Source organism: Staurois parvus, unplaced genomic scaffold (assembly GCF_062004578.1).
Source record: "Staurois parvus isolate SC_StPar_1 unplaced genomic scaffold, SC_StPar_1.0 ptg000187l, whole genome shotgun sequence".
In the NCBI taxonomy this organism is placed as follows: domain Eukaryota; kingdom Metazoa; phylum Chordata; class Amphibia; order Anura; family Ranidae; genus Staurois; species Staurois parvus.
The window spans coordinates 6869387-6894804 of record NW_028317983.1 but is presented as its reverse complement, the minus strand read 5'-3'; the positions used below and the strand labels follow the sequence as shown (position 1 = coordinate 6894804).

At 46.4% G+C, this 25418-nt stretch overlaps 1 protein-coding gene across 2 annotated transcripts in view; it reads right to left on the bottom strand.

Moving 5' to 3' along the window:
- The window catches only part of ZHX1 (zinc fingers and homeoboxes 1), a 49121-nt gene extending 24622 nt beyond the window's left edge, over window positions 1–24499 (bottom strand). For both annotated transcript variants that reach the window (XM_089677533.1, XM_089677534.1), the window contains exon 1: window positions 24253–24499. The gene's annotated coding sequence lies outside the window, so the exon portion shown is untranslated. The remainder of the gene's footprint in view (window positions 1–24252) is intronic.
- Window positions 24500–25418: the final 919 nt, after the last annotated feature.

Sequence of the window (25418 nt, the reverse complement as noted above, 5' to 3'; positions counted from 1 at the left end):
ATTCAAAATATTAACAATAACATATAAAGCCATTCATAACTCTGCCCCAAATTACATAACCGATCTTATCTCTAAATATCATCCAAACCGTACTCTCCGCTCCTCGCAAGACTTTCTACTCTCTAGCTCCCTTATCTCCTCCTCCCATGCTCGTCTCCAAGACTTTTCCAGGGCGTCACCCATTCTATGGAACTCCCTACCCGAATCTATCAGACTATCGCCTACTCTTCTTACTTTTAGGCGATCACTGAAAACCTATCTCTTCAGGGAAGCCTATCCCGCCCTCTGCTAATACTGGAATCCTCTACTCTTCCAACCACTCCATCCCCCACAGTTATTACTGATTGTACCATTCACCCCTCCCTCCTAGATTGTAGACTCCAAGGATCAGGGCCCTCAAATCCCTCTTGTATTGAACTGTATTGTTGCTGTATTGCCTCCCGTTATATCATAAAGCGCTGAGCAAACCGTTGGCGCTGTATAAATCCTGTATAATAATAATAACATCCCTGTGTGTACCAATGATCAGATTATCGTACGATTGCTTTGAAAGTGACGTTTCATATGATGTTCTGATCGTGTGTACTAGGCTTTACACAGCGTGTTGTCATGAGTGGTCAGTATACTTGATTACACTAATCAACTTTAATGTTGGTTACTGAATGGAATGAAGGTTAAAGCAAAAGAAAAATAATTGTAAGCAGGCAACTTTTTTTTTGCAGGGGACATGCTATATCTCTTCTAACATAAAATCAAACTTCACAACCTTTTAGCAATCTTCTATAGAATGTGTACTGATCTGCAGTGACTGCATGCTGGGGCGCATGACTCCCATGCGCATACACTGCAGACATCATCTGGTAGCATTATTGACAGCCGACGGTTGGCTTTCTTATAATGGTAATCGCAGCAGCTAACTAGCTGCTCAATCACTATTACAAGGAGCAGGAGGGGCAGTCCCCCCTTCCTCCCATGGCTTCAACAGGATCTCCTGTCCCACTGCAAGTCCATATTGACTATCCGGCACTGTCGCTGGCTAGTCACAAAGCCGAACAAACAACGGATCAGGTTAACCCTTTGAGGACCGTAAGGTTTTGGAATGCCAAAAGAATCAATCTTTTTGTTTTTAAAGTTCGTACACTTCAGTTGCTGTAACTAAGCCATTTCATGAAATAATTGGCAAAAAGCTAGATCCATTTGTTGTTTGTTGATAAGAACTAATATTTTGACTCAAACCAAAAAAAAGAAGAGTTTTAAGTTCTTAATCAGATGATACACGCAATTACAAATATGGGACAAATACGTCCCTTGGCCCTCAAAGGGTAAATAGTAATCCGGAAGCGATAACCCGACATTACTTCCAATGTACTCAGAAACAACCAACGCAAATAATCTTGGTGTGATTGAATGCTTTTAAGGCTAGGTTCACGTATGTGCGGGTGGTGCCGCTGCGGATCTGCACAAAAATCCGTGCACAGAGGAATGCGGACCCACGGTCAGGTGCCATTAGTTCTAATGGCACGCCGCCCACACTGGAAAACGCAACCGTACTGTGAACCGAGGTTCCCGTGCGGGCTGCGTTTGCAGAAGAAGTGCAGGGACTTCTTGCCTGTGTGTCACGGGAGTCCATTCAAATGAATGGGCTCTCATGTCGTGCAAAACGCGACCCGCACAACCGCATATATGTGAACCAGGGCTGTGGGCAAAGGATGGATTTACACCATAAAGAGTACCTGCCACAAGGAATGTTTACATTCTGACAGCAATAAAAGTGATTAAAAAAAAAAAAAAAAAAAAATTTTTTTTAAAGTGATAGTGTAAAAAAAAAACATTTTTTTAAATCAAAGTGCCCCCAGCACGCATCAGACCATGGGCAGTAAATTTAGCACCAGCCATCCACTTTAAATCTAAAGTGGTAACTTGTAAAGGCTTTTAATCACCCATGGATAGTAAAATTTATACCGCTTGTCACTGTTGCACGTGCGTGCACAAGTTTAAAGCGTGGCATGTTTGGTATCTATTTATTCGACGTAACATCATCCTTTAGATTTTACAAAAATGTGAGTTATGTATTGTGTTTTTTTGCATTGAACTTCAAAAAAGGTGTATTTTTTCCCCACAAAATGCATTTGAAAACCCGCTGCACAAATTCCAAGTGAGATAAAAAAAAATTGCAAAAACCCACCAATCTATTCTCTAGGGCCTCGGTTTTAAAAATGTATATGTCTTGGGGTTTAAAATAATTTTCTAGCAAAATAAAAAACCTGATTGTTATATGTAAACAAAAGTGCCAGAAAAAGCCTGGAGCTGAAGTGGTTATATAAAGTAAAAATTGGTAGCTACTGCGCAGTGAAATGGACCAGATGAATAGTGCCAGAAATTCATTTCTAATTACAAGGAATCATTTCCATATTGTTAACAGACAAATACAAATATTTCTGCATTTGCAGCAAAAGGGACCAAACTTGATGAAAAGAACCAGCATGGTTTCCATGGAAATGTGTCACATGCAGAATGAGGCCTTCTGGCGCAGCCAACAAAACTATCAGAGGGAAGTTTCTGCAGCCAGAAGTCACTGAACAGGCAGCACATACACTTCTTCAAAGCAACAGTTTAGCCCGCATTCACACCCAAGCAGAGCGTACTCCTCGTGATTTTGAACGTTTTTGGGGGGTTTTTTTCAGGCCTATTACAGGTGCTTTTGCACATGTATCAAGATTCTGGAGTCTATTTCTTGGGCTGGGCAACGGGAGAAGAGCATTTCTATAAGAGAGGAATTCTTCCAGAATGCATTAAAAGGATAGTTCACCTTTACCAAACAGCTGCCTACGCAGGTAAAGGGTGCCTGTAGATAAAAGCAAACTGTACAGCTCTGACAAAAAGTTGGATAATGCCCTTGATATATCTGTAGGCCAATTATGTACCCCCTGAAGCCTGACCAAAAAATTTTTATAGTTGGTGTGACGGGAGTTACTTTGGGTGGGGAGCCCATGGAAACCAGCTCACTATGGAGAGCTGGGGAGACCCCTGTTTCAGCTCCCCATATCCCTCTTATGTGTAAGTCACCCTGTGCTTGTTAGGGGTACAGGGTGATCGGTCCTAATATTGGGGTGGGGGGGGTTGTTGATTGTTTGAGGTTATGTGACTGCATCCCATTGTTCTATTGTGTGTCTGGCTTGGGAGAAAACTATTATGGGATGTGTGTTTATGTGTATTAGCTTAGTGAATAGGGTGGGGGTGGGGGTGTCTCCAGCAGCCCTCTCTCCTGATGGGACTGTCTGCTGGTGGGAAGTTTGAATACCTGTGTGTCTCTTGTTACTAAATGTATTGCCCCACCCTGTGTCATTATGCAGGGAGGGGGGATTGTCCCGTGAGTGTATATATCTTGTATCTGTGTTAAAATAAACTAGTCTACCTCCTGGTTTACTTCAAGACTGGTGTCGTCTAGTCTTGTATGGTCGGCTGTGGTGTCTGTTGTCGGTGTTCGGACGGGGAAGCGGTATTCTAAGGGAAGTAGTCAAGCGCAGTTTGGATCGGTTATGTTACAGATGGTGTCCCCTTGTCCTGATTTGTTCCTAAGACACTCCCAGCTGGTACTGTAGCAGCATCCAGATATTGCAGAGTTTCCCTTTAAAAACGAACTATTTTAGCAGCTTCTATTTGCAAAAGCAAGGTCACCAGCTCACTTCCCCCCTCCCTTATTTTCTGTGAAGTAATGTGTTCCAGCCTGGAACTGGTATTCAAGGCTATATTTTGCGCAGTTTAGAAAGCCTTTTGAATGTACAGAAAGTGAAAGAGGAAAAATATGCATTGTGATGAAATCTGTTAATATGTATACCCTGTGAGATGTTTTTCAAGCCACTTAGCTTTACAGATACGGTCTAGCTAAGTCCCAGCTGGTAAATAAAATGTTTGTTTTCCTCAAGTTCGTGTCCGGAGTTTACCTGGTATTCCCAAAGTTGCTGCTACAGTATTGCTGACCCCCACCATCACAAAATGTGACTCTCAAACCCCTGTCAATGCGCAGTCCGCTCTCTTCTCCACTGCAACACTGCTGAGCTCAGACTGCCTGTGATACGGGAGAGAGAGCGCATGCATGGGGTTTGAATCAAAGAAAGAGCTCGCTTCTGTGATGTCTCTACAACTTCAGGAATGGCATTATTCCACTTTAGCCAGAGCTGCACAATGTGTTATAATTTACAGACATCCCTTACATGCATAGGCAAATTTTTGGAAAAGGTGAACTAACCCTCTGAAGTGAGAAAAAAAAATGCTTCACCTTTACTACTAATACTTTAAAGGATAAGTTCACCTTTGGAACATGTAACATGTTCCAGCTCCTGTCTGCCCTCCCTCTGATTCCCCCCCTCCCTTTGATAGTGGATGGGGGTTACTCTCCCTGCACCCAGTTTCACGTTTCATAAACAGCAAGGCTGTGTAGGCAGAGCAGATTCCTGTGAATGAATAATCATTTCAAATTTGAGGGCAAGACATGCACACAAATCTGAGGTACTGCCATGGGTAGCTCAGCGGCGCCCTCATTTACAAACCTGTTTGTAGGTTTCTTGGAGGAATGTCACATATACCCATCCACTTTGTTCACTGAGCATGTGAAGGGCTGGATGAGGTATATAGATAACATCTTTCTTATAAAGGTCTGGCAGTCATAATATTTGTTGACTTCCAGAATGATGCGTTTCCAAGGATAGAGTTTAACTCTGAAATTTCAGCATGCCAGATCGCTTTTCTTGATGTACTGATCCCCAACACCCACGGTACCATTGTTACATCCCTTTGTACTAAACCCAGGGATAGAAACACATTACTCCACTTTCATAGTGCACATCCTGCTCATCTACGCAGGAACTTGCCCATTTCGCAATTTACCAGGGTTACACATATTTACTCAAACACTGATGATAGGCAACAACTTGAGATAATGTACCAAGTCTTTAGATCGGGGATACCCTGCTCAGGTGCTAAATCGTGCTCTAGGCAAAGCTTTAACTATCTAGAAGTATTCCGATCGATCGCCTATTGTTTGTCCATACGTTTAACCGGGATTCTGTTGGGATTAAACAGGCGGTAGAACGGAATTTCAACATTTTACAGGCAGATGGCACTTTAGCACCTAGTATTAAGGTGAAACCCATGATGGCATACAAGCGTGGCAAGACACTAAGGCTACTTTCACACTGAGGCCTTTCTGCGTTAAAAAAAGTGCCTGAAAAACTCAAGAAAAACGCTTCCCTATGTATGTGAATGTATATCTATGTATGTTTTCACACTGAGGCGTTGCGCTTGCGGTGCAGTGTAAAAACTCCTGCTTGCAGCATCTTTGTGGCATGTTTGGGGAGCTAAAAAAAAATAAAAAACACCCCAAAAAACACATCCAATTGAAATCAATGGAAAAAGCCTAAAAAGTGCCTCAAAAACACCCAAGAAGCGTTTTTGGTGCAGTTTTTAAGGCACATGTCCTTAAAAAATGCTCAGAAAGTGCGGCAAAAGCGCCTATGTGTTTTTTGTGGCGGATCAGTGTGAAAGTAGGCCTAAAGGCTACTTTCACACTGAGGGGTTTTTTAAGCATTTTTTAAGCATTTTTGCGGTAAGAAAAAGCGCCTGAAAAGCTCAAGAAAAACACTTCTCTATGTATGTGAACATCTATGTATGTTTTCACACTGAGGCATTGCGCTTGCTGTGCGGTGTAAAAACTCCTGCTTGCAGCATCTTTCTGGCACGTTTGGGGAATTGGAAAAAAAAAAAAAAAACACCCCAAAAACGCCTCTTCCCAGTGAAATCAATGGAAAAGGCCTGAAAAGCACTTCAAAAACACCCCTGAGAAGCATTTTTTAAGTCACATGTCCTTTAAAAATGCTCGGAAAGCGCAGTAAAAAACACCTTTTTGCGGCAGAGCAATGTGAAAGTAGCCTTAGGGATCAGTTCATACAGGAAGGGTTGCTACAAATGTTTCAGTGGCAATGTATGCAACTCACTCATTTGTGGCAAGTTTTTTTCACACCCACACGGGGGTAACCAATATCGAATACAGGACTATTTTAATTGCAAGACTGATTTCTGTATTTACATTCTTAAATGCCCTTGTGCATTGACCTACACTGGCAAGACAATAGGTCCGTTTAAGAAATGGTTTCAAAAGCACAGATGCAATAATAGGACCGCCTTGGCAAAACAGAGATGGGCGAACAGATTGATCTTAGTAAGCCTGTAGCTGTGCATTTGTGACATCTACACACCAAAAATGCATGAGCTACAGGGGATGGTGATCGAACATGCCAAACAGCCCGTCAGGGGAGGTGATCGCAAACGATTACTCCATCGCTGTGAGGCCTACTGGATATACACGCTGGACACAGTACAACCCGGTGGTCTTAACAACAATCTGTCATTTACAGGTTTTCTTGACAGTAGATAATATACATTACTTTTTCAATTTCTCCCTGATACCAGTTTTCCTTTGACACAGACATGCAAGGTCGGATATGTTTTAGGTTTTGTAGTCAATACTATTTTTTCACTATGTCTGCCTTATTTCTCTTTTCCTTTCTTTCCTCTCTTTGCCCACTATATGAATATTGGCCTGACTACGCAGCCCCAACTCCACTCCTTTTTAATAAATCACGTTCCCTGAGCAGGGCGACGATAATTTCACTTGATGTAGCCGCATACGTTGTTCCACTGAGCTAAATTCTGATGAAGTGTTATGTAATGCTTTTAGTCCTTAGGGGCAAGCAGGTTTCTTCCCCCTCCCTCCCTTCTATTCTGCTCTCCCCCCCCTTCTTTCATTTTTTCTCCCCCCCAGTCTCTCCTCTACCCCATTCTCTCCCCCCTTTTTTCTTCACCCATACTACCAAATCCCCCCTTTTTTTCTGCTTCTCCCCTGCATTTTCCCCCCCAGCTCCCCCAACTTTATTTTTTTTTCCATACCTTTTTCACACTGTATCTTGGTTTGCGATTTATTATTTCCTTTTATCATTTTCTCCTATTGTATTATATTTTATATTATTTTTTATATTTTATTTTCATTATTCTTGTTTTGATCTCTTCCTTTTATTTTTTCCTGCCCCCCCTTTTTTTTCTGTTTTCTTTTCTTTCCCCTTTTTTCCGTTTTCCAATTCTTGGACTTGGTAATGCTTTCATTTTCCATTTTATTTTCACTTTTTTTTTCTGCACTGTTCCTGGCATCTATTCAGCTCCTTCTCTGGAGCTTAGCCTGCCCCTGGCCAGACAAGCAAACCCACGTCATGTGTTTCCATGATGACAGCGGCCTATGTCCTACCGTTAAATAGCCGTGTGCTTATGCGCCACGCAAGGCATACCTGGATTGGTGGCCGCCCTCCATTGTTTAGCAATGGCAACACTGAGTCCTGCTAACAATCCTCAATCGGGCACATCTGGCTAGTGTGCCCGATCGGCAACATATATTAGTACCACAACTGCTGCACTTGGCATAAGGTCATTTTTGGCACATGGAGGTTTATACACACAGCACTGAGACTCTTTATAACCATATTTTGTTTATTTTGAAGGAATTGTGACGCCATGAGATGTCAGATGATGGGGGGGGCGATACGTTCTTGGTTTTAAATGGTGGTTTATGTATATATATTCTGTATAGTCATTGTTGCACCCTGATCACATGCCTGATGAAGGGGTCCTGCGTGGCTCGGGAAACATTGCATGTTGTTTTGTGATGTGATCTTTTTGCAATAAAAACCTTTTTGGACCATATTGGAGATCCATGGTAAGCTGGCGAATACGAACATTGTTGATGTTTCCAGTCCCAGCTGGTAGCCGCTACAGCACCCACCATTGATAAGCCGTATTTCCAGGCATGTGTGCAAAGGGATTATAGATTTAAAAAAAAAAAAAGTTCCAGCTCGTCTTCCCTCCCTCTGATCTTCCCTCCCCGTGACAGTTTTCCTCTCCAGTTTCACGTTTCATAAACAGCAAGGCTGTATAGGCAGAGTAGATTCCTGTGAATGAAAAAGCTACAGTGCCTTGAAAAAGTATTCATACCCCTTAAAATTTTCGACATTTTGTCATGTTACAACCAAAAACCTAAATGTATTTTATTGGGATTTTATGTGATAGACCAACACAAAGTGGCACATAATTGTGAAGTGGAAGGAAAATGATAAATGGTTTTCAAACAGATTTTACAAATAAATATGTGAAAAATATGTTTACAAATAGAAATGTGGAAAAGTTTAAGGGGTATGAATATTTTTTCAAGGCACTGTATAAGTACCTTCTTCCATTGCAGCAGATGGCCCTGCAGTATCGATGGGTTGCAGAGGGGCTGATGAGTACTGACATAGTCCACTGACATATCCTCTGGCTTTCAAACAAAAAGTCTGTACAAAAATATGGGCTGAAAGCCAGAGGACATGTCTTCAGCTTACATTGCACCTGTGATCTACTTTTCGTGGGTGCAGTGCTTCCCAGACTACTGAAGGAAAGACTACTTCAAAAATATGTGCATGTATTATTTTTTTCTGCAAAGGCGAACTCAGCCTTTAAAAAGAGCACATAGTACAAGCTACACTGCTGAGAACAGTCTACAGGGCAGAAAACTCCGAACCGTTACAACCAAAGCGGACATTGCAGCCAATAATTTCATGGTCACAAATAATGTGAAACAAGGTGAACCATAACCATGGAGAACACAACTCATATTCTAGGTTCTGTAAACTCTGACAAATAAATATCATCCACCTATTGTACCTTTAAATATTACAAGTAAGAAGGAAAAGACATGGTAAACCTCTTTGTTTTGCAGGAAACCCACATTTATCAGCTTAATACCTAAATTACTCAAGGCCAAACCTTGTGATAAAATAAGAGCTGATCGACGTAACCTTGAATGACTATACAATTCCCCTAGAACAGGGGGTCTCCAAACGGTCAAAACAAAGGGCCAGTTTACTGCCCTTCAAATACTAGGGGGGCCGGACTGTGGCCAGCGGGAGTAGAAAATGCCCTGGCAATGGTGGAAGTAAACAATGCCATAGAGGCAGCACAGTGGCTAAATGGTTAGCACTTCCACCTGGCAGTACTAGGGTCGTTGGTTAGCAGTAGGGAAGGAGATGAGAAGAGGACTGGGCAGGTTAGCAGCAGGGAAGGAGATGAGATATGGGCAGGTTAGCAGTAGGGAAGGAGAGGAGAAGAGCACTGGGCAGGTTAGCAGTAGGGAAGGAGAGGAGAAGAGCACTGGGCAGGTTAGCAGTAGGGAAGGAGAGGAGATGAGGACTGGGCAGGTTAGCAGTAGGGAAGGAGATGAGGACTGGGCAGGTTAGCAGTAGGGAAGGAGATGAGATATGGGCAGGTTAGCAGTAGGGAAGGAGATGAGATATGGGCAGGTTAGCAGTAGGGAAGGAGATGAGATGAGGACTGGGCAGGTTAGCAGTAGGGAAGGAGATGAGAAGAGCACTGGGCAGGTTAGCAGTAGGGAAGGAGATGAGATGAGCACTGGGCAGGTTAGCAGTAGGGAAGGAGATGAGATGAGCACTGGGCAGGTTAGCAGTAGGGAAGGAGATGAGATGAGCACTGGGCAGGTTAGCAGTAGGGAAGGAGATGAGATGAGCACTGGGCAGGTTAGCAGTAGGGAAGGAGATGAGATGAGCACTGGGCAGGTTAGCAGTAGGGAAGGAGATGAGCACTGGGCAGGTTAGCAGTAGGGAAGGAGATGAGATGAGGACTGGACAGGTTAGCAGTAAAGAAGGAGATGAGATCAGCACTGGGCAGGTTAGCAGTAGGGATGGAGAGGAGATGAGCAATGGGCAGGTTAGCAGTAGGGAAGGAGATGAGATGAGGACTGGACAGGTTAGCAGTAAAGAAGGAGATGAGATCAGCACTGGGCAGGTTAGCAGTAGGGATGGAGAGGAGATGAGCAATGGGCAGGTTAGCAGTAGGGTAGAAGAGGAGATGAGCACTGGGTAGGTTAGCAGCAGGGAAGGAGATGAGGACTGGGCAGATTAGCAGTAGGAAAGGAGATGAGCAATGGGCAGGTTAGCAGTAGGGAAGGAGATGAGCACTGGGCAGGTTAGTAGTAGGGATGGAGAGGAGATGAGCAGTGGGCAGGTTAGCAGTAGGGTAGAAGAGGAGATGAGCACTGGGTAGGTCAGCAGCAGGGAAGCAAGAGGAGATGTAGGGTGGACAGTTCAAATCAGCACAGTGTACATGGAGGTGATACAGGTCCACAGAGGGAAGAGAGCAAGCAGAGGTGCTCCAGGATGGATACAGGAAAACAGACTGGCAAGGTACAAACAGATGTGTAGGGTGTAGGGAGAGGGGACACAAGGCTGGATAGATTAGAAAACATTGGACAAAGCAGTAGTGGGTAATGAGGAGATGCAGGCAGTAGAGGTGAGCAGTGGGTAGGGAGAGGAGCTAGGTTAGGATAGATCAGTAGTTGGAAGGGAGAGCGTTTGAACAGACACAGCAGTATTTTCAGAAAAGAAACATTGGTTGGTGTATACTGGAGGCTTAACAGTGAGGTCAGGATACAGATACAGTTTGATTACATGGAAGAGAGATGAGATGCAGCTTGGACAAAAGAGCAGTAAGAAGGGAAATGTGACAAGCAGGTAGGTGCGCGTTTATAGCAGAGATTCAGTTTGGACAGATCAGCGGTATGTATACACAGGAGATACAGACCGGAATGTGCAGATTCAGAAAGGTATAGAGACTGTATACACACCTATAGATCATTGTGAGGAAAGGGACTGCACAGATTAGCGGCAGGAATGGAGAGGAGTCACACTGTTGGCCATAGGTGAGCACTGGGTGGGGAGAGGAGCTCCAGGTTGGAAGGATACAGACAGATGAGCAGTGTGTAAGGAAGGGGGACAGATCAGAGGGGATATAGGTAACAATGACTAGAAGAAAGGAGAGAGCCACTGTTGGTCGCAGATGAGCAGTATGTAGAGGAAGAAGACAGATGAAGAGTGTACAGGGAAAAGCTCCAGACTGGGCAGGACACCGGCAGACGAGCAGTGTAAACGTAGAGGGGACACAGGTACGGACGGATTAGAGGTGATAGATCAGTGGAGAAGAGCACCATTGTTGTGTACAGGAAGGACCAGGCGGGTTGTACACCAACAGATACGCAGTGTATAGGTAGAAGGAATAGAGATTTGTTACAGTTAGCGGTGAATGGTGGTAAATGGTTGCACAGGTCAGTAGTGGGAAGGGGAGGAGACCCTGTTGGGTGTAGAGGAAGGAGCCCCAGGTTCAATACAGTGCCTTGAAAGTATTTTCCACATTTTGTCATGTTACAACCAAAAATGTAAATTTATTATATTGGGATTTCATGTGATAGACCAACACAAAGTGGCACATAATTGTGAAGTGGAAGGAAAATGATAAATGGATTTCAACATTTTGTACAAATAAATCTGTGAAAAGTGTGGTGTGCATTTGTATTCAGACCCCGGAGTCAATACTTTGTAGGACTCCGTTTCGCTGCAATTCCAGCTGCAAGTCTTTTTGGGGATGTCTCTACCAGCTTTGCACATCTAGAGTGAAATGTTTGCCCATTCTTTTCAAAATAGCTCGCGCTCTGTCAGATTGGATGGAGGGCGTCTGTGAACGGCAATTTTCAAGTCTTGCCACAGATTCTCAATTGGATTTAGGCCTGGACTTTGACTGGGCCATTCTAACACATGAATATGCTTTGATCTAAACCAGGGGTCTCCAAACAGGGGTCTCCAAACTTTCTAAAGAAAGGGCCAGTTTACTGTCCTTTAAACTTTAGGGGGTCCAGATTGTGCCCAGTGAGAGTAAACAATGCCCAATCTTTGGTATTAGGGGGATTAATAGTTGGTGTCAGTGGAAGGAATTATGTCCCATTGTTGGTGTGAGTGAAAGGAATAGTGCCCCATTGCTGGTGTTAGTGGCAGGAATAATGCCTCAAGGGCCAGATAAAAGGCGAGCAAAGGGCCACATCCAGCCTCAGGGCTGCAGTTTGGAGACCACTGCTCTAAACCATTCCATTGTAGCTCTGGCTGGAAGTTTCAGGTCATTGTCCTGCTGGAAGGTGAACCTCCGCCCCGGTCTCAAGTCTTTTGCAGACTCTAACAGGTTTTCTTCTACGATTGCCCTGTATTTGGCTCCATCCATCTTCCCATTAACTCTGACCAGCTTCCCTGTCCCTGCTGAAGAAAAGCATACCCACAACATGTATATACAAAAAATAGTGAAGCGCTTAATAAATAAACATATAAACTACATATATTAAGGTGCCATCAGTGAATAAAGTGCTAAACGTTAATATTCCTTGTAAACGCTGGAATATTATCAACCAATATTAATTTAGAAGTAATATTAAACCAACCAAACTGAACTCCTAATTTATCAGTGATCAACCCTGATGAAGTCACGACGCACGTGACGCAACGCGTCGGTACGCCATATCCGGTTTTGGAACTACGTCACTTCCGGTCACGTGGGACGCATGTCCGAACGGAGCGGCCATATTGGTTTCCCCCTGTGTTCATAAGATACACCTATAGGATGAGGTGGAAGGCTTTTGTAACAGGAAATCCAATGTGAGTATAACCGCTATGTAATGAGAAGTGGCTTACAATAAACAGTATTACACTATGGGAAGTTCTGTTTTTTGCCCTATATGATATATGAGTGGAGGAGAAGTGGAGACTTTGGGATCACCTGCTGAGCTACCGAGAGGAGGAGGAGAAAGTTTGCCATAGAGGAGATCAGTAGCCTTTTGGCCCCTTGAGGGTCAGTGCGGGGAGGTGAGCAGGCACTGCTGCCATTTGAGGATTTGTGTTTGAGCACTAGAAGTGGAGATCACCGTTCTATCACAAGTTACACTTGCATGGACTTTATATATTTATTTATTTATTTATATATATATGATGTATGCTCTATACATATATATATGATTTGTATATGCACTTTTAAAAAAAAAAGTTTTTTTGGATACACTTATTCACTTCAATTATTGCACTTTTTATTTAATTAGTGAAGGAGAATAAGGATATCTCTGTGGAGTTATATCATCAATTGTCACTGTTGTGTTTATCACTGATAAATTAGGAGTTCAGTTTGGTTGGTTTAATATTACTTCTAAATTAATATTGGTTGATAATATTCCAGCGTTTACAAGGAATATTAACGTTTAGCACTTTATTCACTGATGGCACCTTAATATATGTAGTTTATATGTTTATTTATTAAGCGCTTCACTATTTTTTGTATATATTTGGCTACTTAATGGTTAAGGTAGAGTGACAGCAGCTGTTAAGGTAGGGATCGTGTCTATATTGAGCGCAGGAGGATACTTGTAAAATTATACCCACAACATGATGCTGCCACCACGTTTCACGGTAGGGATGGTGTGTTCAGGGTGATGTACAATGTTAGTTTTCTGCTATACATAAATTCTGCTTTTAGAACAAAAAGTTCAATTTTGGTCTCATCTGACCAAGCACCTTCTTCCACGTTTGCTGTGTCCCCACATGGCTTCTCACAAACTGCAAACGGGACTTCTTATGGCTTTCTTCCAACAACGGCTTTCTTCTTGCTATTCTGCAATAAAGGCCAGATTTGTGGAGTGCATGACTAATAGTTGTCCTGTGGAGAGATTCTCCCACCTGAGCTGTGGATCTCTGCAGCTCCTCCAGAGTTACCATGGGCCTATTGGCTGCTTCTCTGATTAATGCTCTCCTTGCCCAGCCTGTCAGTTTAGGTGGACGGCCATGTCTTGGTAGGTTTGCAGTTGTGCCATACTCTTTCCGTTTTCGAAATGACTGATTGAACAGTGCTCCATGACAGGTACAAAGCTTGGGATATTTTATTTTTATAACCGAACGCTGCTTTAAACTTCTCCACAACTTTATCCCTGACCTGTCTGGTTTGTTCCTTGTCCTTGTTGATGCTGTTTGTTCACTAACATTCTCTAACAAACCTCTGGGGGCTTCAGAGAACAGCTGTATTTATACTGAAATTAGATTACACACAGGTGGACTCTATTTACTGATTAGGTGACTTCTGAAGGCAATTGGTTCCACTAGATTTTAGTTAGGTGTATCAGAGTAAAGAGTGCTGAATACAAATGCACGCCACACTTTTCAGATATTTGTAAAACATTTTGAAAACCATTTATCATTTTCCTTCCACTTCACAATTATGTGCCACTTTGTGTTGGTCTATCACACAAAATCCCAATTTTTGGTTGTAACTTGACAAAATGTGTATAATTTCAAGGGGTATTAATACTTTTTCAAGGCACTGTATACAGACTGGCAGGATACAGGCAGATGGTAAGTGTACAAAAGGAAGGAATTCTAGGCAAGATATGGATATATGAAGTTATGAAGTGTAGGTGGTGGTGGATTGGGGGGGGGGGGGGGTGACACTGTTGTGTACAGGAAGGAGGTACAGGCTGGATAGAGGAGTGTGCGCACAGAGGACACAAGTTTGGAGCTGAGGTGTGAAAGGTCACACTGATCAGCAGTAGGAAGGAGAGAAGACACTGTTGGCCACAGATGAGCAATGCATACAGGAAGGAGCTCTTGGCAGGATTATAGATGATCAGTGTATAGGGGGAGATGACAAGTTTGCACAGATCAGAGGAAAAGTTGCACAAATGAGTAGTGGGAAGGGAGATAGGAAGGAGTTCCAGGCTGGGAGTACATGGACAGACAAGCAGTGTGTAGGCAGAGGGCTAACAGGTTTAGACAGATCAGGAAAGATATAGAGGAGTAGTGGGAAAAAAAAAGAAGGGCACACTGTTGATTTGTAGAGAAGGGAGCTCCAGGCTGGCAGGATAAAATCAGATGAGCAGTGTATAAGGAAGGGGGACATGAGGTGGGACAAATCAGAGGTGAAAAAGATCAGGTTGACCAGTAGTATGAATAAGAGAAAATACAAAAAAGGAGCTCTATGCAGGATATATATATAAACAGTGTATAAAAGCAAAGGCAACACAGGTTTGGAGAGATCAGAGAAAATAAAAGTTCACACAGATAAGTGGGGAGAAGGCACAATGTAAGAGGCGATACAGGACTCACTGATCAGAAGTAGTGAGAGGGAGCTCTAGGCAAGATATAGGTGAACGGGGCATAAAAAGAGAACTCAGGTTTGGGCAGACCAGAGGTGATAAAGGTTGAACAGATGTGTCGTGGGAAAGGAACTCCGGACTCGATATGAACATACAAGTGGGCAGGATACAGACAAGTGAGCAGTGTGTAGGTAGAGAGGACAAGAGACCAGAGCTGGTAGGGGTTGCAATGATCAGAAGTAGGAAGGAGAGAAGACACTGTTGATCACAGATGAATACAGGAAGCAGCTCCAGACTGGATATAACCACACAGGATACAGACAGATGAGCAGTGTGTAGGCAGGAGGGACAGATCACAGGTGATACAGGCCACACAGGTCAGCTGTAGGAAGAAGGTGATATGGATAGATGGTCAGTGTATAGGGGGAGAGGACACAGGTTTGGACAGATGAGAAGAAATAGAGGTTGCACAGATGAGTAGTGGGAAGGAGACAAGGAGGAGTTCCAGGCTGGGAGTATACTAACAGTGGAGAAGTATGTAGGTGGAGGGGACATGGAATGGGATAGATGAGAGGACATATAGAGGAGCAGTGGGAAGGTAGAGGAGGCACACTTGGTGTGTACACATACAGACAGGCTGCATTGTGTAGGAGAGGAGCTCCAGGCCGGATAGAACGGATAGAACAGATGTGCAGTCTGTAGGTGGAGGGGACTCGGGATGGGACAGAGAGGACATATAGAGGAGCAGTGGGAAGGTAGAGGAGGCACACTTGGTGTGTACACATACAGACAAGCTGCATTGTGTAGGAGAGGAGCTCCAGGCCGGAGGGAACAGACGTGCAGTGTGTAGGTGGAGGGGACACGGGATGGGACAGATGAGAGGACATATAGAGCAGCAGTGGGAAGGTAGAGGAGGCACACTTGGTGTGTACACATACAGACAGGCTGCATTGTGTAGGAGAGGAGCTCCAGGCCGGAGGGAACAGACGTGCAGTGTGTAGGTGGAGGGGACTCGGGATGGGACAGAGAGGACATATAGAGGAGCAGTGGGAAGGTAGAGGAGGCACACTTGGTGTGTACACATACAGACAGGCTGCATTGTGTAGGAGAGGAGCTCCAGGCCGGAGGGAACACGGGATGGGACAGATGAGAGGACATATAGAGGAGCAGTTGGAAGGTAGAGGAGGCACACTTGGTGTGTACACATACAGACAGGCTGCATTGTGTAGGAGAGGAGCTCCAGGCCGGAGGGAACAGACGTGCAGTGTGTAGGTGGAGGGGACTCGGGATGGGACAGAGAGGACATATAGAGGAGCAGTGGGAAGGTAGAGGAGGCACACTTGGTGTGTACACATACAGACAGGCTGCATTGTGTAGGAGAGGAGCTCCAGGCCGGAGGGAACAGACGTGCAGTGTGTAGGTGGAGGGGACACGGGATGGGACAGATGAGAGGACATATAGAGCAGCAGTGGGAAGGTAGAGGAGGCACACTTGGTGTGTACACATACAGACAGGCTGCATTGTGTAGGAGAGGAGCTCCAGGCCGGATAGAACAGATGTGCAGTGTGTAGGTGGAGGGAACACAAGGCTAGCTAGTTGCACAGAGGAGTAGTATGTAGGAGCTCCAGCCTGGGTGTATACTAACACATCAGGAATAGTAATTTCCCTTTGGGATTAATAAAGTATTCTAAATCAGTGTATAGGTAGAGGGGAGAAAAGTTTGAACAGATGAGAGGTGACAGAAGAGTGGTGGGGAGGAGAGGAGCATACTGTTGGTGTATACAGGAAGGAGCTCCAGGCTGGATATAGATGAGCAGTGTATAGGGGGAGAGGACACAAGTCTGGACAGATGAGGGGAAATAATGGTTGCCCAGATGAGCAGTGTGTAGGAGAGGAGAGGAGTGCCAGGCTGGGTGTAGGCAGAGGGAAGAGAAGTTTGCACAGATGAGAAGAGATATAGGGAGCACAGTGTTGGTATGTACAGGAAGGAGCTCCAGGCTAGATATAGTAATAGATGAGTGGTGTATAGATAAAGATATCTGTACAGATCAGAGGAGATGCAGGTTGCACAGATGGGCAGTGTGAAGGAGAGGAGCTCCAGGCTGGATAAAGCAGTAGATGAGCAGTGTAGAGGTGACAGGTTTGCAAAGGTGAGTTATGGGGAGGACAGAAGAGATGATCTGGACAGGAAAGAGATACAGGCTGGTTGTAGGTACACACAGGCTGGGTACAGACAGATGAGCAGTGTATAGGAGAGGAGCTCTAGGCTGGACATAGCAGTAGATGAGTAGTGTGTAGGAGAAAAATAGTGTAGAGGTGAAAAGTTTGCAGAGATGAGAGGAGATGCAGGTTGCAGATCAGCAGTGGGGAGGGCAGAAGATGATCTGTATAGGAAGGAGCTCCAGGCTGGGTAGAGTTGAGCAGTGTATAGGAGAGGAGCTCCAAGCTGGATATAGCAATAGATGCACAGTGCAGAGAAGACAGGTTGGTAGTGGAGAGGATCTGTACAACAAAAATCCCCAGGCTGGGTAGAGATAGCCAGTGTGTAGGGGAAGAGCGCCAGGCTGGATATAGTAATAGATAGGCAGTGGAGAGGAGACGAAATGATCAGTATAGGAAGGAGCCCAAGGCCGGGTAGAGATGGGAGGAGATCCAGGTTGCAGCGATAAGCAGTAGATAGGAGAAGAGCTCCAGGCTGGATATACACCGCGTTCCAAATTATTATGCAAATTCTATTTAAGTGTCACAAAGATGAAATATTTTGGTTTTCAGTGTAACTCTTGGATGGCATTGTGTGTCAGGGCTCTTTTGATCACTGAAAACAATCTGGGACACCTGTGATAATTAGATTGGTCGGTGAGCCCAATTTAAGGAAAAACTACTAAAGGAGGGTGTTCCACATTATTAAGCAGAGCACCATTTTCAAGCAATATGGGGAAGAAAAAGGATCTCTCTGCTGCCGAAAAGAGTGAAATAGTTCAATGCCTTGGACGAGGTGTGAAAACATTAGATATTTCACGAAAACTTAAGCGTGATCATCGCACTATTAAGAGATTTGTGGCTGATTCAGAGCACAGACGGGTTTGTGCAGATAAAGGCACATTGAGGAAGATTTCTGCCAGATCCATGCATCGGATCAAGAGAGCAGCTGCTAAAATCCCATTACATAGCAGCAAACAGATATTTGAAGCTGCTGGTGCCTCTGGAGTCCCACGGACATCAAGGTGTAGAGTCCTCCAGAGTCTTGCAACTGTGCATAAACCTTCTATTCGGCCACCACTAACCAATGCTCACAAGGAGAAACGGCTGCATTGGGCAGAAAAATACATGAAGACTAATTTTCAAACAGTCCTGTTCACTGATGAGTGCCGTGCAACCCTGGATGATCCAGATGGATGGAGTAGTGGATGGTTGGTGGATGGCCACCCTGTTCCAACAAGGCTGCAAAGTCAGCAAGGCGGTGGTGGAGTCATGTTTTGGGCAGGAATCATGGGAACAGAGCTGGTTGGCCCCTTTAGGGGCCCCGAAGGTGTAAAGATGACCTCTGCAAAGTATGTGGAGTTTATGACTGACCACTTTCTTCCCTGGTACAGAAGGAAGAACTATGCTTTCCGTAATAAAATCATCTTCATGCATGACAATGCACCATCTCATGCTGCAAAGAATACCTCTGCATCAATGGCTGCTATGGGGATAAAAGGAGAGAAAGTCATGGTGTGGCCTCCATCCTCCCCTGACCTCAATCCTATTGAGAACCTTTGGAGCATCCTCAAGCAAAAGATCTATGAGGGTGGGAGGCAGTTTACATCCAAACAGCAGCTCTGGGAGGCTATTCTGACATCTTGCAAACAAATTCAAGCAGAAACTGTCCAAAAACTCACAAGTTGAATGGATGCAAGACATGTGATCTGCTATCAAATAAGGGGTCCTATGTTACAATGTAACGTGACCTGTTCAAATGTTTAAAAAGTTAAAATGTTGTTAAAAGTTTGATTGAAATAGCTTTTGATTTCAGTAAATATGCTGCAAACACAACAAATGACAATTTTCAGTTCTTTACAACCTATAAAGTGTTTTGAAACTTACTGTGCGGAATAATTTGGAACAGTGCATTGGAAGTGTTTTATGTTTAACAAAAATCCTGTTATCATTAGGAGGTTTGTTCAATAAAATGTGAATTGTACTCTTAATAGTTGATAACATGAGAATTATGCTGACTGTTATTTACATCAATTATTTAGGTAAATGAGAAAAATATGATTTGCATAATAATTTGGAACAGGGTGTAGTAATAGATGAGCAGTGTGTAGGAGAGTATCTGTACTGAAAGGAGTTCTAGGCTGGGTAGAGATGAGCAGTGTGTAGGGGAGGAGCTCCAAGCTGGATATAGTGATAGATGAGCAGCGTATAGGAGAGGAGATGAGCAGTGTAGAGGTGAGAGGTTTGCAGTGCATAGGAGAGGAGATGAGCAGTGTATGGATAGAGATGAGAGGTGATAGAGATGAGAGGTGATATAGATGAGGCGGGGAGAGGAGTTCAGTACGGTGTACAGGACGGAGCTCCAGGCTGGATATAGTAATAGATGAGCAGTATGGAGGAGAGGAGATGATCTGTACAGGAAGGAGCCCCAGGCTGGGTAGCAATGAGTAGTATAGAGGAGATGATCTGTGTATGGACAGAGATGAGAGGAGATAGAGAGGTGATATAGAAGAGGGTGGGGAGAGGAGCTCAGTGTGGTGTACAGGAAGGAGCCCCAGGCTGGGTAGGGATGAGCAGTGTGTAGGAGAGCATCTCCAAGCTGGATATAGCAATCGAAAAGCAGTGTAGAGAGGAGCTCCAGGTTGGATATAGTAATAGATGAGCAGTGTGGAAGAGAGGAGATCAGTGTATGACCAGAGGTGAGAGGTGATATAGAAGAGGGTAGGGAGTGGAGAGAAGCTCAGTGCAGTGTACAGGAAGGAGCTCCAGGCTGTGTAGAGATGAGCAGTGTGCAGGAGAGGAGCTCCAAGCTGGATATAGTGATAGATGAGCAGTGTGCAGGAGAGGAGCTCCAAGCTGGATATAGTGATAGATGAGCAGTGTGCAGGAGAGGAGCTCCAAGCTGGATATAGTGATAGATGAGCAGTGTGCAGGAGAGGAGCTCCAAGCTGGATATAGTGATAGATGAGCAGTGTGCAGGAGAGGAGCTCCAAGCTGGATATAGTGATAGATGAGCAGTGAGCAGGAGAGGAGCTCCAAGCTGGATATAGTAATAGATGAGCAGTGTGGAGGAGAGAAGCTCCAGGCTGGATATAGTGATAGATGAGCAGTGTGGAGGAGAGAAGCTCCAGGCTGGATATAGTGATAGATGAGCAGTGTGGAGGAGAGAAGCTCCAGGCTGGATATAGTGATAGATGAGCAGTGTAGAGGAAATGATCTGTACAGGAAGGAGCTCCAGGCTGGGTAGAGATAAGCAGTATGTAGGAGAGGAGCTCCAGGCTGCATAGAGTGATAGATGAGCAGTGTACAGGTGAGGAGCTCCAGGCTGGATATAGTAATAGATGGGCAGAGTACAGGAGAGAGGATGAACAGTGCAGAGGATCATCATCTGTACAGGAAGGAGCCTCAGGCTAGGTAGAGATCAGCAGTGTGGAGGATAGGAGCTCCAGGTTGGATAGAGTGATAGATGAGCAGTGTATGGCCAGAGATGAGAGGTAATATAGAGGAGGGTAGGGAGAGGAGCTCCGTGCGGTGTACTGGAAGGAGTCCCAGGCTGGGTATTGATGAGCAGTATGGAGGAGAGGAGCCCCAGGCTGGACAGAGTGATAGATGAGCAGTATGGAGGAGAGGAGCCCAAGGTTGGGTAGAGATGAGCAGTGTGTAGGAGAGGAGCTTCAGGCTGGATAGAGTGATAGATGATCAGTGTATGGCCAGAGATAAGAGGTGATAGAGGAGGGAGAGGATCTCAGTGTGGTGTACAGGAAAGAGCTCCAAGCTGTATATAGATGAGCAGTGTGTAGGAGAAGAGCTCCAGGCTGGATAGATGAGCAGTGTATGGCCAGAGATGAGAGGTGACAGAGGAGGGTGGGGAGAGGAGAGTAGCTAAGTGCGGTGTACAGGAAGGATCTCCAGGCTGAGGAGAGGTGAGCAGTGTGTAGGAAAGGAGCCCAAGGGCTGGACAGAGTGATAGATGAGCAGTGTGGAAGAGAGGAGCTCCAAGCTGTATATAGATGAGCAGTGTGGCGGAGAGAAGCCCCAGGCTGGACAGAGTGATAGATGAGCAGTGTGGAGGAGAGAAGCCCCAGGCTGGACAGAGTGATAGATGAGCAGTGTGGAGGAGAGAAGCCCCAGGCTGGACAGTGATAGATGAGCAGTGTGGGGGAGAGAAGCCCCAGGCTGGATAGAGTGATAATCAGTGTATGGTCAGAGATGAGATGTGATATAGAGGAGGGTGAGGAGAGAAGAGGAGCTCAGTGCGGTGTATATGAAGGAGCCCCAGGCTGGATATAGATGAGCAGTGTGGAGGAGAGGAGCCCCAGGCTGGACAGAGTGATAGATGAGCAGTGTTGAGGAGAGGAGCCCCAGGCTCGAAAGAGTGATAGATGAGCAGTGTGGAGGAGAGGACCTCCAGGCTGGGTAGAGATGAGCAGGGTGGAGGAGAGGAGCCCCAGGCTGGATAGAGTGATAGATGAGCAGTGGAGAGAAGAGGAGCTCCAGGCTGGATAGAGTGATAGATGAGCAGTGCGGAGGAGAGGAGCCCCAGGCTGGATAGAGTGATAGATGAGCAGTGCGGAGCAGAGGAGACCCAGGCTGGATAGATTGATAGATGAGCAGTGTGGAGGAGAGGAAAGGAGCCCCAGGTTGGGTAGAGATGAGCATTGTGGAGGAGAGGAGCTCCAAGCTGGATATAGTGATAGATGAGCAGTGGGGAAGAGAGGAGCTCCAGGTTAGGTAGAGATGAACAGTGTGGAGGAGAGGAGCCCCATGCTGGATAGAGTGATAGATGAGCAGTGGAGAGGAGCTTCAGGCTGGATAGGGTGATAGATGAGCAGTGTGGAGGAGAGGAGCTCCAGGCTGGATAGAGTGATAGATGAGCAGTGTGGAGGAGAGGAGCTCAAGGTTGGATAGAGTGATAGATGAGCAGTGTGGAGGAGAGGAGCCCCAGGTTGGGTAGAGATGAGCAGTGTGGAGGAGAGGAGCCCCATGCTGGATAGAGTGATAGATGAGCAGTGGAGAGGAGCTTCAGGCTGGATAGGGTGATAGATGAGCAGTGTGGAGGAGAGGAGCTCCAGGCTGGATAGAGTGATAGATGAGCAGTGTGGAGGAGAGGAGCTCAAGGTTGGATAGAGTGATAGATGAGCAGTGTGGAGGAGAGGAGCTCCAGGCTGGATAGAGTGATAGATGAGCAGTGTGGAGGAGAGGAGCTCCAGGCTGGATAGAGTGATAGATGAGCAGTGTGGAGGAGAGGAGCTCCAGGCTGGATAGAGTGATAGATGAGCAGTGTGGAGGAGAGGAGCTCCAGGCTGGATAGAGTGATAGATGAGCAGTGTGGAGGAGAGGAGCTCAAGGTTGGATAGAGTGATAGATGAGCAGTGTGGAGGAGAGGAGCCCCAGGTTGGGTAGAGATGAGCAGTGTGGAGGAGAGGAGCCCCATGCTGGATAGAGTGATAGATGAGCAGTGGAGAGGAGCTTCAGGCTGGATAGGGTGATAGATGAGCAGTGTGGAGGAGAGGAGCTCCAGGCTGGATAGAGTGATAGATGAGCAGTGTGGAGGAGAGGAGCTCAAGGTTGGATAGAGTGATAGATGAGCAGTGTGGAGGAGAGGAGCTCCAGGCTGGATAGAGTGATAGATGAGCAGTGTGGAGGAGAGGAGCTCCAGGCTGGATAGAGTGATAGATGAGCAGTGTGGAGGAGAGGAGCTCCAGGCTGGATAGAGTGATAGATGAGCAGTGTGGAGGAGAGGAGCCCCAGGTTGGGTAGAGATGAGCAGTGTGGAGGAGAGGAGCCGCAGGCTGGATAGAGTGATACATGAGCAGTGGAGTGGAGAGGAGCTCCAGGCTTTATAGAGTGATAGATGAGCAGTGTGAAGGAGAGGAGCCCCAGGTTGGGTGGAGATGAGCAGTGTGGAAGAGAGAGGAGCCTCAGGCTGGATAGAGTGATAGATGAGCAGTGGAGAGGAGCCCCAGGCTGGATATAGTGATAGATGAGCAGTGTGGAGGAGAGGAGCTCCAGGCTGGATAGAGTGATAGATGAGCAGTGGAGAGGAGCCCCAGACTGGATAGAGTGATAGATGAGCAGTGGAGAGGAGCCCCAGGCTGGATAGAGTGATAGATGAGCAGTGGAGAGGAGCCCCAGGCTGGATAGAGTGATAGATGAGCAGTGGAGAGGAGCCCCAGACTGGATAGAGTGATAGATGAGCAGTGGAGAGGAGCCCCAGACTGGATAGAGTGATAGATGAGCAGTGGAGAGGAGCCCCAGGCTGGATAGAGTGATAGATGAGCAGTGGAGAGGAGCCCCAGGCTGGATATAGTGATAGATGAGCAGTGGAGAGGAGCCCCAGGCTGGATAGAGTGATAGATGAGCAGTGGAGAGGAGCCCCAGGCTGGATATAGTGATAGATGAGCAGTGGAGAGGAGCCCCAGGCTGGATATAGTGATAGATGAGCATTGTGGAGGAGAGGAGCTCCAGGCTGGATAGAGTGATAGATGAGCAGTGTGGAGGAGAGGAGCTCCAGGCTGGATAGAGTGATAGATGAGCAGTGGAGAGGAGCCCCAGGCTGGATAGAGTGATAGATGAGCAGTGGAGAGGAGCCCCAGGCTGGATAGAGTGATAGATGAGCAGTGGAGAGGAGCTCCAGGCTGGATAGAGTGATAGATGAGCAGTGGAGAGGAGCTCCAGGCTGGATAGAGTGATAGATGAGCAGTGGAGAGGAGCCCCAGGCTGGATAGAGATGAGCATTGTGAAGGAGAGGATCTGTAGAGGAAGGAGTCCTAGGTTGGGTGACACCAACACACGAGGAGTCAAGGGAGGTGCAGGCTGGGCATGGTGTCACCCAGGATCAGTACACAGGGTGGAGGGGTCAGTCCGGTGAGTGTAGTGTACCCTCCGGGGAGGGGTAGGAAGGGAGGTAGGTAGGGGTGGGGTGGGGGTGTGCGGCCTGCTCCCCTCCCCCTCTCTAGCCCCCTCCGGGGTGGCGGTGCCCGGGGGGGGGCGGGGTGCCTCCTTACCTCCTCCGGCCTCTCCTCAGCTGTGGGCCCCGGCCTCCTCCAGCCCGGCCGCCATCTTTCCCCAGACACAGGCCGACAGAGGAGGGGCCCCTGGCCGCCAGTAGCAGCCGCCGCCTCTGCCCGTCGAAACGAGCCCCGAACACCCCGGCCCCCCGCTGGCTCTCCCGGGCCGTGTCCCGGACAGGCGGGATGGATGAGCCCCGCACTCCCCGGCTCTGCCACGATCGGATTTTTTTTTTCTTTTTTTTTTTTTGGCGGTAATTGTGGGCGGGGAAATGGAATCTGTGGTAAAATGTCTGTAACGTGGCCCCGCCCACCGTGCGATACCACGGGGAAAGGGCGAAAAATACCCCGACATCGTCCGAATTATCACCCGGTATTTCCGGGGGGGCTGTGCCCGGCCATGGGGGGGACTCCACCGAGAACTGGAGTGTGACGAAAGTGATTTTTCGGTGGAGCACCTTGTCAGTGTACACATGAGGGGGGGGTTCTAGAACATTCTGATAGGAAATAATACATGAGGGGGGCTCTAATATCGAGGAGCCTCAACTGTGCCCCCTCAGTCCCTCATTACTAGGTCACACATTTGTCATGAATGGAGAACTACAAGTCCCAGCTCTTTCCAATACATGAATGTCCACCATAGGGGACCAGTGTGGGCTCAGGGATGGGGGTGAGTTCACACTTCTTGGGACTCATTCACATCACCATAGTTACAGGTGTCAGTATGTTTCGGCGGCAGCAGGTTGCATGTCCCATGCGCCCGCTTATTGCTGTTCATGTTCAACAGCACCTCTGAGGCGCATGTGTTGCCATTCACCACAACACGCAGCAATAGTGTGAGGTGATGGTGCGTGTCCGAAGTGCGGTCCAATCTGTGCGTTCATTCCAACAGGCTCGCCCTTGCAAAAAAAAAACCTGCCTATACAGATAAGGGGCGCCTGCAGATAACAACAAACCCTGCGGCACTGACTACAGCTGATTAACGCCCTTGTTATAGGTGTAGGCCATTTATGTACCTCATGAAGCCTGACTGGAAAACTCCCAGGATGTTGCTAAGCAACATCTTAGCTGTAAAGCTGCATTCACACCTGAGTGTTGCACTTTTGCGCATTTTTGTACACGTTTTGTTACAGCATTTGTGTTTCAGATGTTGCTGTTTGGAC